Raw genomic sequence first — 17451 nt, 5'->3', positions numbered from 1 at the left:
CCCCGTCCAAGCCCCGGATGCATTTTTACCTGCTGGGGGGGTGCCGCGCGCCTCTCGGCTTCGCTCGTTCCATGCTCCCTCTGCCCCGGAACAGGAAGTAACCTGTTCCAGGGCAGAGGGAGCACGGAACAAGCAGAGCCAACAGGCGCGCGGCACCCCCCCAGCGGCGTGCAACCGGGGCAGACCGCCCCCACCGCCCCCCCCTTGGTACACCACTGCACCATAGCTTTAACAAAAAATTACTTTCAGAACACATACTACCAGCAGGTGAAAGTGACCGCTATGGGGGGCAAGCATGGCACCTGATTTAGCCAATCTATAAGTCGCAGATTTTGAAAGCAAATTTTTGACAGATCATCCATTCAAGAATCATATCAAGATATACAAAAGATACACTGATGATGTTTTTATACTGTGGTGGGGTAATAATGTTTCTGGATTGGCTCAATATTTAAGACTGTAACCTAAAATTTAAAATGAATTATAGTCAAGACACTGTACCCTTTCTATCCATTTCCAAAAATGACATTGAATTCACCACGACAATTTACAGGAAGCCTTGAGATCATAACGCTTTTCTCCATTACACCAGTTTCCACAACGGAAGTCTAAAGAAAAACCTTCCACTTTCACAATTTTTCAGATTAAGAAGAATTTGTTCAGCATTTGATGATTTCCATATACAATCACGTACCACAGCACAAAGATTTATCAATATAGGATATCCCGAGGAACACGTATTGTAAACGGGCCCGCTGCTCCAGTATGGGGGAGGAAGCTGCCTCCCCTGAATAGCCAGAACTTCACAAAACTGCCACCAGGAAATACTTCAAAAACATTCCTTTATTTTCCAGATTCATAAACAAAACTTCCCTCCAGAGTAGAGACTTGCTTCTCAGGCAGGGCTGTTCTGCCTCGCTTAGTACATCAACCAATTACACAAAGACTTTGCCCCTTTCCCGTAGGGGAATGCAATAGTCCTTTGGAAATCCCTGCTTTTTTGGTCCCAGTCAGTAGCAAAGAAATAGTACTTGTCCTACAAGCAGGATTTCCCCTCAAGACAATGTTAATCACCAAGCAGCCTTTACTTTCAGGAGGTTCAATACTTTGGGGACTTCCTTCCACCCAAGGTATTTCAGCCTGCACTGCTCCTCTCCTCCTGAACTGAACCCCTCTTCCCACCAGGCAGCCCTCCATCATAAACAAGCCTTCCAACTTCAGAGGTTCTCACAATAATCAGGTTTCAAAAAGGGTAGTAATTCCCCCACCACTCAGGGTTTCCCCAAAAGAAAACCAGGCTTCTCTACTTAAGCAGGGTTTAAACCAAAATAAATTCCCAAAACCATGTAGGTTCCAAACCTTCAGGGGCTGCCTTCCTCAGCTCTCAAGCTCCCATTCAGTTCTGCTTTCTTCCCCTGCTCAGGCTGATTAATTCCCTCTTCCATCCAATCCTCCTCCTGCTTCTCAGCCCACCCCTCCCTATTACAGGTGGGCAGCATGATATACAGATTGCTGGTTCCGGGAACTGGCTCCTTCATTCACCCTCCCTCTTGTGGTCAGAGACGGTATATGGCCAGCTTGCTTATCCCCTGGGATCTCACTGCTAGGACTGGAAATGCATTCTGGGATATGTAGTTCATGGTTCTGCTGCTTCACTCTATACATCGGGGATGTAGCCTTGTCACAGTATCCAATGGTTACATTAAGGCATGCCTGAAAGAGAAGTATGAACTGCTACAACCAAGACAAGAGAAGGATACTCCAGATATAATTTTTACTCTTCAGTACTCATACTTAGCTAACAGGATTCAAAAAAAAATCATCAGGCACCATTGACATATATTGGAGAATCACGAGTGTTTCAGAGACAAACATCTCACCATTGCATATTCAAGAGGTAAGAATTTAAGAGAAACACTAGTGCCTTCTACCCTCACTGAAATAACAGCTGAATCATCGGAGATTTTTTTGGGACATCAAAAATATGGTAAAAGATGCAGCGTTGGAGACATCTGTATTCATCCATCCCATAACACAAAAGATATACACCTTAAAACACACTTCCAATTGCAATACCTCCAACGTAATTTATATCATTCAATGTCCCTACCAGTTATTATACATAGGCAAAATCAATCGTACGATCAAAACCCATCTTATTGAACATAGCTGCTGGAGTGGAGGAGTAGCCTAGTGGTTAGTGCAGCAGACTTTAATCCTGAGGGTGCGATTCCTACTGCAGCTTCTTGTAACTCTATGCAAGTCACGTAACCCTCCATTGCCCCAGGTTCAAATAAGTACTTGTATATATACTATTGGGCTCATTTTCAAAAGAGAAGGACGCCCATCTTTCGACACAAATCGGAAGATGGGCGTCCTTCTCACAGGGTCGTCCAAATCGGTATAATCGAAAGCCAATTTTGGACGTCCCCAACTGTTTTCCATCGCAGGGACGGCCAAAGTTCAAGGGGGCGTATCAGAGTTCAAGGGGGCGTATCAAAGGTGTAGCGAAGGCGGGACTTGGGCGTGCATAATACATGGACATCCTCGACCCATAATGGAAAAAAAAAGAGCGTCCCTGATGAGCACTTGGACAACTTTACCTGGTCGTGTTTTTCTTACGACCAAGGCACAAAAAGGTGGCCAAAATGACCAGATGACCACTGGAGAGAATAGGGGGTTGACCTCCCGTTACGCCCCAGTGGTCACTAACCCCCTCCCACCCTCAAAAAACATCTTTCAAAATATATTTTGCAAGCCTGTATGCCAGCCTCAGATGTCATACTCAACTCCATCACAGCAGTATGCAGGTACCTGGAGCAGTTTTAGTGGGTGTAGTGCACTTCAGGCAGGCGGACCCAGGCCCATCTCCCTCCCTACCTGTTATGTTTGTGGAGGAAACAGCGAGCCCTCCAAAACCCACCAGAAACCCACTGTACCCACATCTAGGTGCCCCCCTTCACCCATAAGGGTGATGGTAGTGGTGGACAGTTGTGGGTACTGGGTTTTAGGGGGGGTTGGGGTTCTCAGCAGACAAGGGAGCTATGTTGCTGGGAGCATTTTATGAAGTCCACTACAGTGCCTCCTAGGGTGCCCGGTTGGTGTTCTGGCATGTCAGGGGGACCAGTGCACTACAAATGCTGGCTCCTTGCAAGACCAAAGGGCTTGCATTTGGTCGTTTCTGAGATGGGCATCCTTGGTTTCCATTATCGCCGAAAATCAGAAACAACCATGTCTAAGGATGACCAAATTTCAAGATTTGGGCATCCCCGACCGTATTATCGGAACGAAAGATGGACGTCCATCTTGTTTTGATAATGTGGGTTTCACCGCCCCTCCATCGGAACGTTTTGCGAGGACGTCCTCAACAAAACTTGGGCGTCCCTTTCGATTATGCCCCTCCACATAAACCACTTTGAATATAGTTGTAAAAACCTCAGAAAGGCAGTATATCAAGTCCCTTTCCTTTTCCCTATTAACAGAAATGTTGAGACAGCTCCATTGGTGAACCATTGGCATAGTACAAATCATTCCACAGATGACCTCAAGTTTTTGTCTTCAAGATTTTTAAACCCATTGGCACAAGAACAACATTGACAATTTGCTTTTAAGAGAAGAACAATGGCTTATTTATAATTTCAATACTGTTGCACCATTGGGCTTCAATCAAGAAATTGATTTTTGCCCAGTTCTTTGCCCGAGTATTTTTTGCCCAATTCTTTGCCCGCAGTATTTTTTTAAATAGTCATACCATATATACATCGCATTATTTATTGCAATTGTAAATTAAAGCATAATCCATTTATAAGATTACTGATTTACCTACTATAAATATCTACTACTACTACTACTACTATTTAGCATTTTTATAGCGCTACAAGGCATATGCAGCGCTGCACAAACATAGAAGAAAGACAGTCCCTGCTCAAAGAGCTTACAATCTAATAGACAAAAATAAAGTAAGCAAATCAAATCAATTAATGTGTACAGGAAGGAAGAGAGGAGGGTAGGTGGAGGCGAGTGGTTACAAGGGTTACGAGTCAAAAGCAATGTTAAAGAGGTGGACTTTCAGTCTAGATTTAAAGGTGGCCATTTAAATATCTATGCCATTTGCACCTTTCTAGATAATGCAACAATATCTTATAACAATCTGTCATTCTGACCTTTAATTTGATGGGGGGGGGGGGGGGTTATATATAAAAACATTAGAATGGTTTGTGTTTATCACCAGTTTATAATTCTATTTTTGTTCCAGTAGCAAGGTCTGATTGCACATTTGCCAATGATATTCAAATTAGGCATTACATTCCTTTTCAAAGATTTTTATTTACAATTGAAATTTTTTTTAGACATCTATTCATTTGTATCATGTTTTCTGTCTCATTTCCTTCACTACTGTATTCATTTAGGGCCCTTTTACAAAGCGGCGGTAAGCCTAACACGGGCATACTGCTCACTAACAGGCTCATTTTCGAAAGAGATGGACGTCCAAAAAGTGACATAAATTGGCATTTGGGCATCCATCTCACAGAAACGTCCAAACCGGTATTATCGAAACCTCATTTTGGACATCTTTCTCCGAAGTCCATCGGAAGGACGTCCAAATCTCAAGAGGGCGTATCGGGGGTGTATTCAAAGCGGGACTTGGACGTTCCTAAGACTTGGACATCTTTGAGCCATAATGGAACAAAGCAAAAACGTCCAGCACTAAAACATAGTAGATGATGGCAGAAAAAGACCTGCACGGTCCATCCAGTCTGCCCAACAAGATAACTCACATGTGCCACATTTTGTGTATACCTTACCTTGATTTGTACCTGTCTTTTTCATGGCACAGACCGTATAAATCTGCCCAGCACTATCCCCCCCCCCCCCCCCCAACCACCTTGGACGTTTTGAGCTAGATCTGTTTTTCTTAAGAATAAGGCACTAAAAGGTGCCCCAAATGACCAGATGACCACTGGAGGGAATCAGGGATGACCTCCCCTTACTCCCCCAGTGGTCTCTAACCCCCTCCCACCCCGAAAAATTGTGTTGAAGACCATTACTTGCCAGCCTCAGATGTCATACTCAGGTCTATGATAACAGCATACAGGTCCCTGGAGTAGTTTAGTGGACTTCAGACAGGTGGACCCAGGCTCATACCCCCACTACCTGTTACACTTGTGCAGGAAACTGTGAGCCCTCCACAACCCACCAGAAACTCATTGTACCCACATATAGGTGCCCCCTTCACCCATAAGGGCTATGGTAGTGGTGTACAGTTGGGGGTAGTGGGTTTGGGGGGGGGGGGTTGGGGGGCTCAGCACACAAGGTAAGGGAGCTGTGTACCAGAGAGCATTTTATGAGTCCACTGCAGTGCCCCCTAGGTGCCCGATTGCCTACTAAAAATGCTGGCTCCTCCTATATCCCAACGGCTTGACTTTGGACGTTTTAAACTTGGACTTTTTTTTTTTTTTTTTTTTTTTTCGAAAATGGCCGAAAATCAAAGACGTCCAAATCGCAAAACGTCCAAATCATAGGATGTCCATGGTATTTTTGAACACAAAAGATGGACGTCCATCTTTTCCGAAAATGCCCTTCTCCCCGCTTCAGAATTTGGACTTCTTTGTAAAACGTCCAAATTCTAACTTAGACATTTCTTTTGAAAATGCCCCTCTATAAGGGAAGTACCACTAGGCTACCGCAGCAGTCTGGCAATAGTTCCCACCCCCCAGCACACACCATTTTTAATTTTGTAGCGTCAGGGTGTACCCAGCGGTAATCGGGCAATGAAATTACACATTATCAGTAACACATATTTAGTTATTGATTTATTTATATCCTTATGTTATGCAATTATGTAAATTCTCAGTAACATACATTCATTTGTATTTTTAATTCAGTTTTAATATACCCACTAGTTAGTTTCTCATGTCTTATTGCATATATATGTTCTTTTTATATATTTTTTCATGCATATCTCTTACCATTTTATGTTAATACATTTTCAACCTATTTATAATTGTGTAACTTATATTTATATGTTATTGTGCTATCCATTTTTATTTTTTATTATTTTTTATTGTAGACTGCTGAGGCAGGCACTTAAGTGCTGAAACAGAGTGCCATGTCGAGTCTTACATATTGCAGCAATAAAACTAGTCTGTTCATCCCGTTGTCTGTTCAGCCTGCTTCCACTTTTTGGTCTGTTCTGATTACTCCATGGGTTTTTCTCGTTCAGTTATCTTTGGTTTCTTATAGTCAATCCATGCATTATTGAAATATCTGCCTTTCTAAGCACTGGCCATAATGGCTATATTTAGCATTAATTGGTCTTTGGTTCCATATACTCCGCCCTTCTGCTCTACTGCTATGATGTTATTAGAGTCAATATGATCATATATTCTATCAGCATCCATCGCAGCGAACACCTTATATAGTTAGACAAGTTATGGATCTATAATTTTTGGAATCTCCCTTTGAAAGAAATTTTCTTCCTGTTATCATTAGCTATCATTGTGTTAAGTTTGGCTGACTGACCAATTGATTTTTGCAATCTGCCAGGTCTCGGTGGAGTGATGTTAACTGTTTCAGACAAAAATTGGTGACTCCACCTGAACCAGGACTCTTCCAGTATAGAGCTCTTTTTAACCTACTTTCCAACTCTTTTGTTGCTACTTCAAGCCATTCCATAACTTTAATGGGGTTTTTCCCCCAAATTCTCCAATATGCAAGGTAGCTACTCCAATTCTTGGTTGTGTTCTACAGGGTCCTTTTACAAGTTTCTCCAGAATATTTCTGTTTCAGCTTTAGTTGGTGGTGTTTTCACTGTACCAATGCTTTTCCCCATTTCCTGGCAGTGACATAGTCATGGGGGGAACTTGAGAGCCTGGGACCCCCTCCACTCTGGGCTCAAACCCCCTCCAAAGTTGCAGCACCAGTTCAATAGCTGGCAAGGATGCCAAAGCCCTGCCAACCAAACAAATCTGCTACCTAAGCCCCTCTCCCTCATGTTGATTCATGAATGAGGAAGTTGATGGCATTCAAGCGTGAACTGAACATGCTCGGGGAGTGTCAACATTGGGGTGGCTGGAGGCATACCACCAACTTGCTCGCTCCTGAGGCAGCACAAGAAGGAAGGGTTCAGCTTGGGTAGCACCTCTCTTTGAATGGCAGGGCTTTGGCATCCCCACCAGCAAAGGTATGATACTTAACACAGCGGGAGAAATAGAGAAGAAATTGACTACTGGCTATGCCTCTGTTTCCCGGTATGACTGATTTGGGTTCTGTCTAAAGAATTTATTTTGATATATCCATTTTTAGTTTTTGTGTCTCAGCCATTAGTTTCAATTTAATAATTCTATAACAGGATGCCTCGTAGGAACCTATTCTATAAATGAATATAGGCACCTAATTTTCTTTATAGAATACTAGCATAACCAGGTATTAACATGCCTAAATGCCGCAGATATGCGCATGACTTACAGTACACTATAAGTTACTTGTGTAAGTTTGGGTCCTGCCCCTATGTACGCCCCCTCCCACCTCCCTTGCACATACACACCATGTAAGTTAAGCAAGTATTTGCAGAATAATGCTTAGGTAGCATGTTGGCATATACGCACATATGTGCACATACACATGCATATATGCTCATATTCTAAACATGTTACTACCTATTTTATAGAATTGCCCTGTTAATGTCTTCCTCTGTTAATGCAGCACGTTTCAGTTTCATATTTTGGATCTCCCATTATCTTTGGTGATCTTGATCCTTTTAGATACCTCATTCACAATGATTCCATTTTTCCTTCAATGCATTTTTACAAGGAGGAATTATCGATGTTTTGTCCTCTGGCCCAGTTGGTAAAATTCTCTTTGTAATAATGTTTGCTGCACAGTATTGTATTGTATTCAATTAATTACTGTGATACCAATAGATTGTTCCTTTATACAAGTTATGGCCTTATTCATCTTACTTATCATACTCTTTACTGTGGTTGTTAAATACAATTTAGGTAATCTTTCACTTTCCTGTAACCCAGCATATTCATCTCTTCCCAAATAGGCTAGGAGCTCCACAGTTAAATCCTTCACCTCTGAGTCTTTTTCCTGCGTTTCTTCTTCCTCTGCAGTTGACTTTTTAGTCAGTTCTTCATTCATCTCACTCTCTTGTTTCTGGATCTCCTCTCTCCATCTCAGCTTTTCTTCTATGCTCCATTCCAAGACTCCTCTTAGTCTTTCTCCAGAATGCGCAAAAACCAAGCATGTGCAGAAGGAAAGAGGCCAGCATGACAGCAGCATGTGGACAGTGCCACCAGCTGTAGCAATTAGGGGAGTGATTTGTTCTGGCTGCCAGAGTTGGCAAGGCCTGGGGATCCCCGCCAGCTTAGGTATTTATTATTTGTTGGGGGTCACTGGTGCAGGGGCAGAAGAGCACAGGAGGGGGTGGAATTGTATGCCCGCCCACTTTGGGATCAAGGCCATCCAAAATATCATGTCTGGCTAAGTACTGTCCAGCTGCTGCTAAATTTTATGCTGTCCTCATTTTATGATCCCTTTTATGCTGCAATTCCTTGTGAGGATGTGAGGGACCATGCTGGAGAATATGGGATGAGCAATCTGGATAGGCCAGTGTAAAGGGAACAGTGAGGTAGGAGAAAAATTTTAAAATGTACCGGAAGCCAATGATACACAGAAAGAAGGGGTGACCAAGACAAATTTCCATGCTCCAGCAAGGAGTCTGATTGCTGTATTTTGAATCAGTTCAAATAATTTTAAAGATGCCTGCATTAAACTGCTATAGCATTCATTGCAGTGGTTGAACTTCATAGAACTAATGCATGGACAAGAGGTTTGAGATTATTCTTTCACAGTAAGGGGATCATTTTCAAAGCACTTAAACTTACAAAGTTCCATAGATAGGAGTGGCCTAGTGGTTAGGATGGTGGACTTTGGTCCTGGGGAACTGAGTTTGATTCCCACTTCAGGCACAGGCAGCTCCTTGTGACTCTGGGCAAGTCACTTAACCCTCCATTGCCCCATGTAAGCCGCATTGAGCCTGCCATGAGTGGGAAAGCGCAGGGTACAAATGTAACAAAAAAAAAACTTTGTAATATGCCTCTAAGTATGTTAAGGAACAGATCCTATGAAGAACAAGGAATGAATCTATGCACAGGTTAATAAATGTATGCACTAGCAGAAATTTGAGGTGCCAGAGTAATATCAGAATCAATCCAATCCCAAACAGTGGTAAAATCATTTTCTCACAGCAATTTTAGTTCCAAATATAGAAGGTAGAGATTTCGAAGAGGCAGTGAAAGAAACAGTCAAAAGAAATACCATCTGGAGTGGTAAATGCTAACAAATGCCAGTATGGGAACCAGGATAAAATTTATTAGCACTCGACTCAATGCAGCCACATTTTGGCATCCATCTGCATCAGAGGTAATAAATCTTATTAGACAAAAACACAGTGCTATGCTGACTACATAGGACTTGCTGACTGAGAATCTTCTAATGTCAAATAGTACTGCATTACTTCACAAAATGTACGGTTATTATTCAACCAACAAACCCTTGATGCAGTCTGATACAGAAACATGGCCATGTTGGATCGATGTGCTAATAAATTTTATCCTGGTTGCTATACTGGTGTTCATTGGCATTTTTACTGCTGTCCCTCCTGGAGTTGCCACTCCAGGTAGTATTTCTTTTGACCAAGAATAGAAGGTGCCAAGGATACAAGGCCACTCTTGTATGGAACCAGATGGCCTCTTGATTTGTATGGCTTCAGACGCAGCCTTTGTCTAGTTAACCACTGTACTATCGCATTAAGGTGGAAATTGAGAGATTCAAGGTCAACTGCACCTGGGTCAAACATAACAAGCCATCTGAATAGAGAAAATAACAAATCAATTTTAGCGTTAGAGTAGCCAGTGGGACAACAAAAATAAAGTGGATACAAAGATAATGCCTTGTGGGACTCCTTGCTGTAGAGCAAAAGGAGGGAAAGAGAGAGTTATTGTCCACTTGAAAGGCTCTGGACCCAGCTTTAAACTGGGGCACCTATGCAAAGATCCCTTAAACATGACAGCAACAAATTATAATCCACCAGATTGAAAGCAGCACTGAGATCTAGGAAAATGACAATAAAGTGCATCCTGATATCCAACTTAGTTCTAATCTCATTTAAAAGTGCTACTTAGAAGGTCTCTCAGTGCTGTGACTTCTCTGAAAGCCTGATTGTACAAGGAGCCAATGATTTTTCCACGAAATCGCCACCAAATGATAAGTGTGAACCAGGATGCTAGTTTGCAACTGTGGAAGGACTCAGACTTTATTTTCAGAAGTGGGCAAACCCCAGCTTTCTTCCAGCAATGAAGGAAAAACTCTGAAATAAGGCTAGCATGTCAATGTAAGGTAAAAGCCTATTAAAGGTTTTATCATGGCATGGAACTGAAGAAAGATCCGAAGGAGTGCATAGACAACAATGTCTTATGGAGATTGATTGAAGTTACAGGATTTAAAATCCGCCATGCACTCACAGTGATGGAGTTAGGAGTACTGCCAATAGAAACTGGGCAGGAAAAGGCACCTGAGACAGAGATTGGTTTTAGATCCTGAGGCTATGAGAGTAAACACCTGGAAGCAGGAAAAAATAGGGGACAGGAAAGAATTGTTCTCTAAGTGTAAGGATCTTCCCAGAAAATTGTAGGTGAATATATCATTTTCACTTTGATATGAGGAAAAGACTTCAGACACTCGGTACCTGCTGTTAATTTTTAGCTCAGCGGTCCGGTTCACTCAATGCACAGTAGAAAATTTCTTTTCTTAAGATATGTACGGTTGGCGAGTATCCTCATAAGTCTAAAAAACCTCAAGTTAAATTGCATCTACCCTTGTGTTGAAATATTGGCAAAACTGGTACTTAACTGTGGTACATTCTGTGACTGCTGGGTATGCCCGACAGCGAGCTCCTGTTCCGTTAGGTGCTTCGTAAGGAGCTGGACCCAAAATCTTTATCACAGGAATCTGAAAAACAGTACACAGTCTGTAATGTCAAGAGAGAATAGAAAGTTCTTGGAGTGAAATTCCTCTTAGTTTTATTCTCACCTGTTACCACCGTTTGCTTTCTGATACTAAAATTCTAGAAATGGCGGATCCACTCCGATAGGCGCAATGATGTAAGGGCTGACTTTAAAAGCTGCCGCCATTTCTAGAATTCAAGTATCAGAAAGCAAACGGTGGTAACAGATGAGAATAAAACTAAGAGGAATTTCACTCCAAGAACTTTCTAATCTCTCTTGACATTACAGACTGTGTACTGTTTTTCAGATTCCTGTGATAAAGATTTTGGGTCCAGCAGCTCCTTACGAAGCACCTAGCGAAACAGGAGCTCGCTGTCAGGCGTACCGAGTGTCTGAAGTCTTTTCTTCATATCAAAGTGAAAATGATAAAAACTGAGAGATAAACTCGCTAACAGTGTACTTTAAGATTTCCTTTATTTTCGCATGTACCAAGTAAATAATTAAAGGTGAATATATCAGCAGCTAGTACTTTGCAGGCATCACCAGTTAATGGTGATGTGAAACTGGTCACAACTTGAAACAATTATCATGATCCGGGACAATTTTCTGACATTTGTGAGAGCTGAGTAGAAGCTGCATTTGACAGATCAAATACCTTTTTCATACTCTTGATAACACTCATAGCCCTTAAAGAAATTTCCAAAGACATCAACCAAAGTCTCAATATCATGCATTCCTGGGCGGACGCATTTCGGCTAAAACTCAATGCAGAAAAAACCCAGTGCCTAATACTCACCTCCCAACACAACAAGAAAGAATTCACCGCCATTAACACACCAACCCTAAACCTTCCTGTCTCAGAAACCCTAAAAAGTTACCATTGATCAACACCTAACACTAGAGAACCACGCGAAAAACACAACCAAGAAGATGTTCCATTCAATATGGAAATTAAAAAGAATAAGACCTTTCTTCCCAAGGAGTGTTTTCCACAACCTGGTACAATCAATGGTGCTCAGTCATCTAGACTATTGCAACGCACTATATGCCGGCTGCAAAGAACAAATAATCAAGAAACTCCAAACAGCCCAGAACACTGCAGCTAGACTCATATTTGGCAAACCAAAATTTGAAAGTGCCAAGCCCTTACAAGAAAAACTACACTGGCTCCCACTTAAGGAACGCATCGCATTCAAGGTATGCTCACTAGTTCACAAAATTATCCATGGAGACGCACCAGCTTACATGTCAGACTTGATAGACCTACCACCTAGGAACGCCAAAAGATCATCCCGCACATTCCTTGATCTGCACTTCCCCAGCTGCAAAGGAATGAAATACAAACTAATGCATGCGTCAAACTTTACCTACCTGAGCACACAGTTATGGAACGCACTGCCGCGCAGCTTGAAATCGATCTACGAAAGAACGAACTTCTGCTCATTACTGAAGACCCATCTCTTTAATAAAGCGTACCACAAAGATCAACGAATGTGAATGTGCACAACTCGCCCACCTATATTCAGAACTGTCTCTTAATATCTGCCTGTATACTATTACTTTGTTTTATTATCATCATGTCGACCAAAACCCTGCAATACTAAATGTTTATTTACTAACATTCTTCCACTACTCATGATGTATTGTAAGCCACTTTGAGCCTGCAAAGAGGTGGGATAAGGTGGGATACAAATGCAACAAATAAATAAATAAAGTGCAGTTGATTGTTGAATTTTTTCCTACCATCTTCTCTCTACTTGTCTAGCTTGTCTTTCATGCAGGAATTTTATGACCTGCCTTTTAAGAGGGGAGGTAGTGGGGATAAAAATGGTAACCAAATTCAAAAATGTGTGGGATAAACACAAAGGAATTCTGTTTAGAAAGAACGGATCTAAAGAAGCTTAGCAGAGATTAGATGGCAACACTGGCAATTGGGAAACAAAGCCAGGGAAGTAAAGCCAGTACTGGGCAGACTTCTATGGTCTGTGCTCTGATCATGGCTGGATAGATTTGGATGGGCTGGAATGAAGTTTTTCAGGGGCTTCAACAACAGCTTCAGAAGTTTTAGAACAAGAAGAGTGATGAGCAGACTTCTATGATCTATGCCCTGAAAATGGCAGGGACAAATCAAGATCAGATGTGCATATGGAGTATTGCATCATACCTTACGTAATGAGTTTGTCTTGTTGGGCAGACTGGATGAACTGTCATCTACTATGTTACTATGAGGGGCATTTTCGAAAGGGACGTCCATGTTTTGATAAGAACATCCTCGCAAAACGTCCAGATCTAGGGATGGGGAAACCCGTATTTTTGAAACAAGATGGACGGCCATCTTTCGTTTTCAAAATACCATCAGGGAAGTCCAAATCCTTAAGTTTGGTCGTCCCTAGATTTGGTTGTACCTAGACTTGGTCATTTCTGATTTTTGACGATAATCTAAACCAAGGACGTCCATTTCAGAAATGACCAAATGCAAGCCATTTGGTCATGGGAGGAGCCAGCATTTGTAGTGCACTGGTCCCCCTGACATACCAGGACACCAACCGGGCACCCTAGGGGGCACCTGCAGTAGACTTCATAAATTGCTTCCAGGTACATAGCTCCCTTACCTTGTGTGCTGAGCCCCCCAACCCCCCCCCCCCCCAAAACCCACTACCCACAACTGTACACCACTACCATAGCCCTTACGGGTGAAGGGGGGCACCTAGATGTGGGTACAGTGGGTTTGTGGTGGGTTTTGGAGGGCTCACTGTTTCCTCCACAAACGAAACAAATAGGGGGGATGGGCCTGGGTCTGCCTGCCTGAAGTGCATTGCACCCACTAAAACTGCTCCAGGGACCTCCATACTGCTGTCATGGACCTGAGTATGACATCTGAGGCTGGCAATCAATATTTTGAAAGATATTTTTTGAGGGTGGGAGGGGGTTAGTGACCACTGGGGGAGTAAGGGGAGGTCATCCCCGATTCTCTCCGGTGGTCATCTGGTCATTTTGGCCACCTTTTTGTGCCTTGGTCGTAATTAAAACACGTAATTATGGGTCAAGGACGTCCAAGTGTTAGGCACGCCCATGTCCCGCCTTTGCTACGCCTCCGATGCGCCCCCTTGAACTTTGGCCATCCCTGCAATGGAAAGCAGTTGGGGATGTCCAAAATCGGCTTTCGATTATACCAATTTGGATGACCCTGTGAGAAGGATGCCCATCTTCTGATTTATGTCGAAAGATGAGCGTCCTTCTCTCTCGAAAATGAGCCCATATGGCTCTTTATCCAAGGCACAACTGTGTGTTTCATTACAGTATACCGCTTGGTCCTCAAGGGACAACTCTGCAAAATTTGAAGGCAAGGAGTGACATCTGAAATTAGGTTGTTCAAGTTTACATTCCGCAAATACCTGTAATAGTAACATAGTAACATAGTAGATGACGGCAGAAAAAGACCTGCACGGTCCATCCAGTCTGCCCAAGAAGATAAATTCATATGTGCTACTTTTTTTATTTGTACTGTCCTCTTCAGTGCACAGACCGTAGAAGTCTGGCCAGCCCTATCCCCGCCTCCCAACCACCAACCCCGCCTCCCAACCACCAGCTCTGGCACAGACCGTATAAGTCTGCCCAGCACTATCCCTGCCACCCACCACCGGCTCTGGCACAGGCCGTATAAGTCTGCCCAGCACTATCCCCGCCTCCCAACTACCAGCTCTGGCACAGACCGTATAAGTCTGCCCAGCACTATCCCTGCCACCCACCACCGGCTCTGGCACAAACCATATAAGTCTGCCCAGCACTATCCCCGCCGCCCAACCACCAGCCCCGGCACAGACCGTATAAGTCTGCCCAGCACTAGTCCCCCCTCCCAACCACCAGCCCCAGCACAGACCGTATATGTCTGCCCACACTAGCTCCGCCTCCCAACCACCAGCTCTGCCACCCATTCTAGGCTAAGCTCCTGAGGATCCCTTCCTTCTGCACAGGATTCCTTTATGTTTATCCCACGCATGTTTGAATTCCGTTACCGTTTTCATTTCCACCACCTCCCGCGGGAGGGCATTCCAAGCATCCACCACCCTCTCCGTGAAAAAATACTTCCTGACATTCTTCTTGAGTCTGCCCCCTTCAATCTCATTTCATGCCCTCTCGTTCTACCGCCTTCCCATCTCCGGATTAATACCTTTCAAATATTTGAACGTCTGTATCATATCACCCCTGTTCCTCCTTTCCTGCAGGGTATACATGTTCAGGTCCGCAAGTCTCTCCTCGTACGTCTTGTAACGCAATCCCCATACCATCCTCGTAGCTTTTCTTTGCACCGCTTCAATTCTTTTTACATCCTTAGCAAGATACGGCCTCCAAAACTGAACACAATACTCCAGGTGGGGCCTCACCAACGACTTGTACAGGGGCATCAACACCTCTTTTCTTCTGCTGGTCACACCTCTCTCTATACAGCCTAGTAACCTTCTAGCTACGGCCACCACCTTGTCACACTGTTTCATCGCCTTCAGATCCTCAGATACTATCACCCCAAGATCCCTCTCCCCATCCGTATTTTGGAGATGTCCTTAAGAGAACATCTGCTGACTTAGAGAAAAACTAATGCATGATCTGTCCAAAGAAGATGGAAGATTAAGGTATTTTCTTCATTTGCAGAAAAAGGGCCTGCAAAGAAAATCTTGTCCAAAGTATGGCCAGCTATGTGTAAGAGTGTGTAAAAGTTGCTTAAGGCCCAAATCCTCCATGAAAGATAAAAAGTAGAAATTGAGGAACCTAAAAGGACAATCTGTGTAGGTATTAAAATCACCTAGAAGAAGCAGATTTTAGAACAAAGTGAAACAGTCAGTGATCAGAACCTGCAGTCCCTCAATAGAGGCAGGGCTTGATCAATAGCAAGAAAAGAGCAATTGATGCTTTAATGGTTATGGGATGACAGGGGGACCAAGACAATATGTGGCAGCACCTAATGTTGCCAGAGGGCATGGCCTTGGACACAGGAACCCCAACGGATCACCACTTGGGGTCAGACAGGCAAAGGAAGAGCTTGTGTTGCCAGGGGTCATGGCCCTATGCACAAGACCACCGCCAGATCAGCACTCAGAGTTAGGCATGAGGTGGAGAATGTAAGTGTCTTATTTTTCACAGTAACACGTTTGCAGCCTTGTGGATGACAAAGCCCTGGTAAAAAGTATCTTTTTCCAGCCTATGCTTATACCTTGAGCCCATCTATTTCACTCAGGGGTAAACTGCCTTATTTGGCAATCAGATATCCCATGATGAGCTGCTAGGGCTGTCCTCCAGTCAGCAGCAGTGGTGACCACTTCAGTATTGAAGACAAGACATTTCAAATCTACCCCTTAAAAGTGCAGGCATTTATAGACCGGAAGCTTGGAATTACCACCAGCCCATGAATCCATTCTCCTCTGAGGGGGCAGACTCACAAGAGACACACTACCACAGTTTGAAATGGACATAAGATGCATAGTAAGGAGTTGCAGTGGCCAATGCAGACCTGGAGTCATAGCAGCTGGAATGAGCGTATTCCCCCATTCACAAGCAGGTGATGCAGGGAAAAGTGAAGTTGGCAGCTGGTAGAGCAATGAACAAGGTGAGAGTAAGAAGAGAGACTGAGGACTACTACTACTAGTAGTTAGATTTATTTTATTTTATTTTTTATTTATTTATTTATTTATTTGTATCCCACATTTCCCACCTCTTTGCAGGCTCAATGTGGCTTACAATATATCATGAATGGTGGAAATATACACGTATTAGAAAATAGACATTTAGTGTAACAGAAGGATCTTGGGTAACATGATAATGATAGAACATGATAGTAGTATAGCAAGCAGATATTGTAAGACAGTTCTGAATATATGTGGAGGAGTTGTGTATGTTCACATTTGTTGATCTGTAAGGTATGCCTTATTAAAGAGATAGGTCTTCAGTAGTTTACGGAAGTTAGTTCATAAATTGTTTTTAAGTTGCGCGGCAGTGCGTTCCATAACTGTGTGCTCAAGTAGGTAAAGTTTGACGTGTGCATTTGTTTGTATTTGAGACCTTTGCAGTTGGGGAAGTGCAGATTAAGGAATGTGCGGGATGATCTTTTAGCATTCCTGGGTGGTAAGTCTATCAGGTCTGACATGTAGGCTGGTGCATCTCCGTGAATGATTTTGTGAACTAGGTAGCATATTTTGAACGTGATGCGTTCTTTAAGTGGGAGCCAGTGTAGTTTTTCTCGTAGGGGTTTATACTTATTATACCACCTTTCAGCAAAAACAAAATCGTTTACAATCTAAAAACAGACATTAATAAGAAGGAAAAGGAACTACAATGTATTAGTAGGACAGATAGGGGAAAAATGATAAGTAAGGGGATAGGGGATGGGACTTGATATACTGCCTTTCTGTGGTTACAATCAAAGCAGTTTACACATTATATACAG

This window comes from Microcaecilia unicolor, chromosome 1, assembly GCF_901765095.1.
Source record: "Microcaecilia unicolor chromosome 1, aMicUni1.1, whole genome shotgun sequence".
NCBI classification, from domain to species: Eukaryota; Metazoa; Chordata; class Amphibia; order Gymnophiona; family Siphonopidae; genus Microcaecilia; species Microcaecilia unicolor.
The sequence above is the reverse complement of the archived record's forward strand: the minus strand, read 5'-3'. Positions refer to the sequence as shown.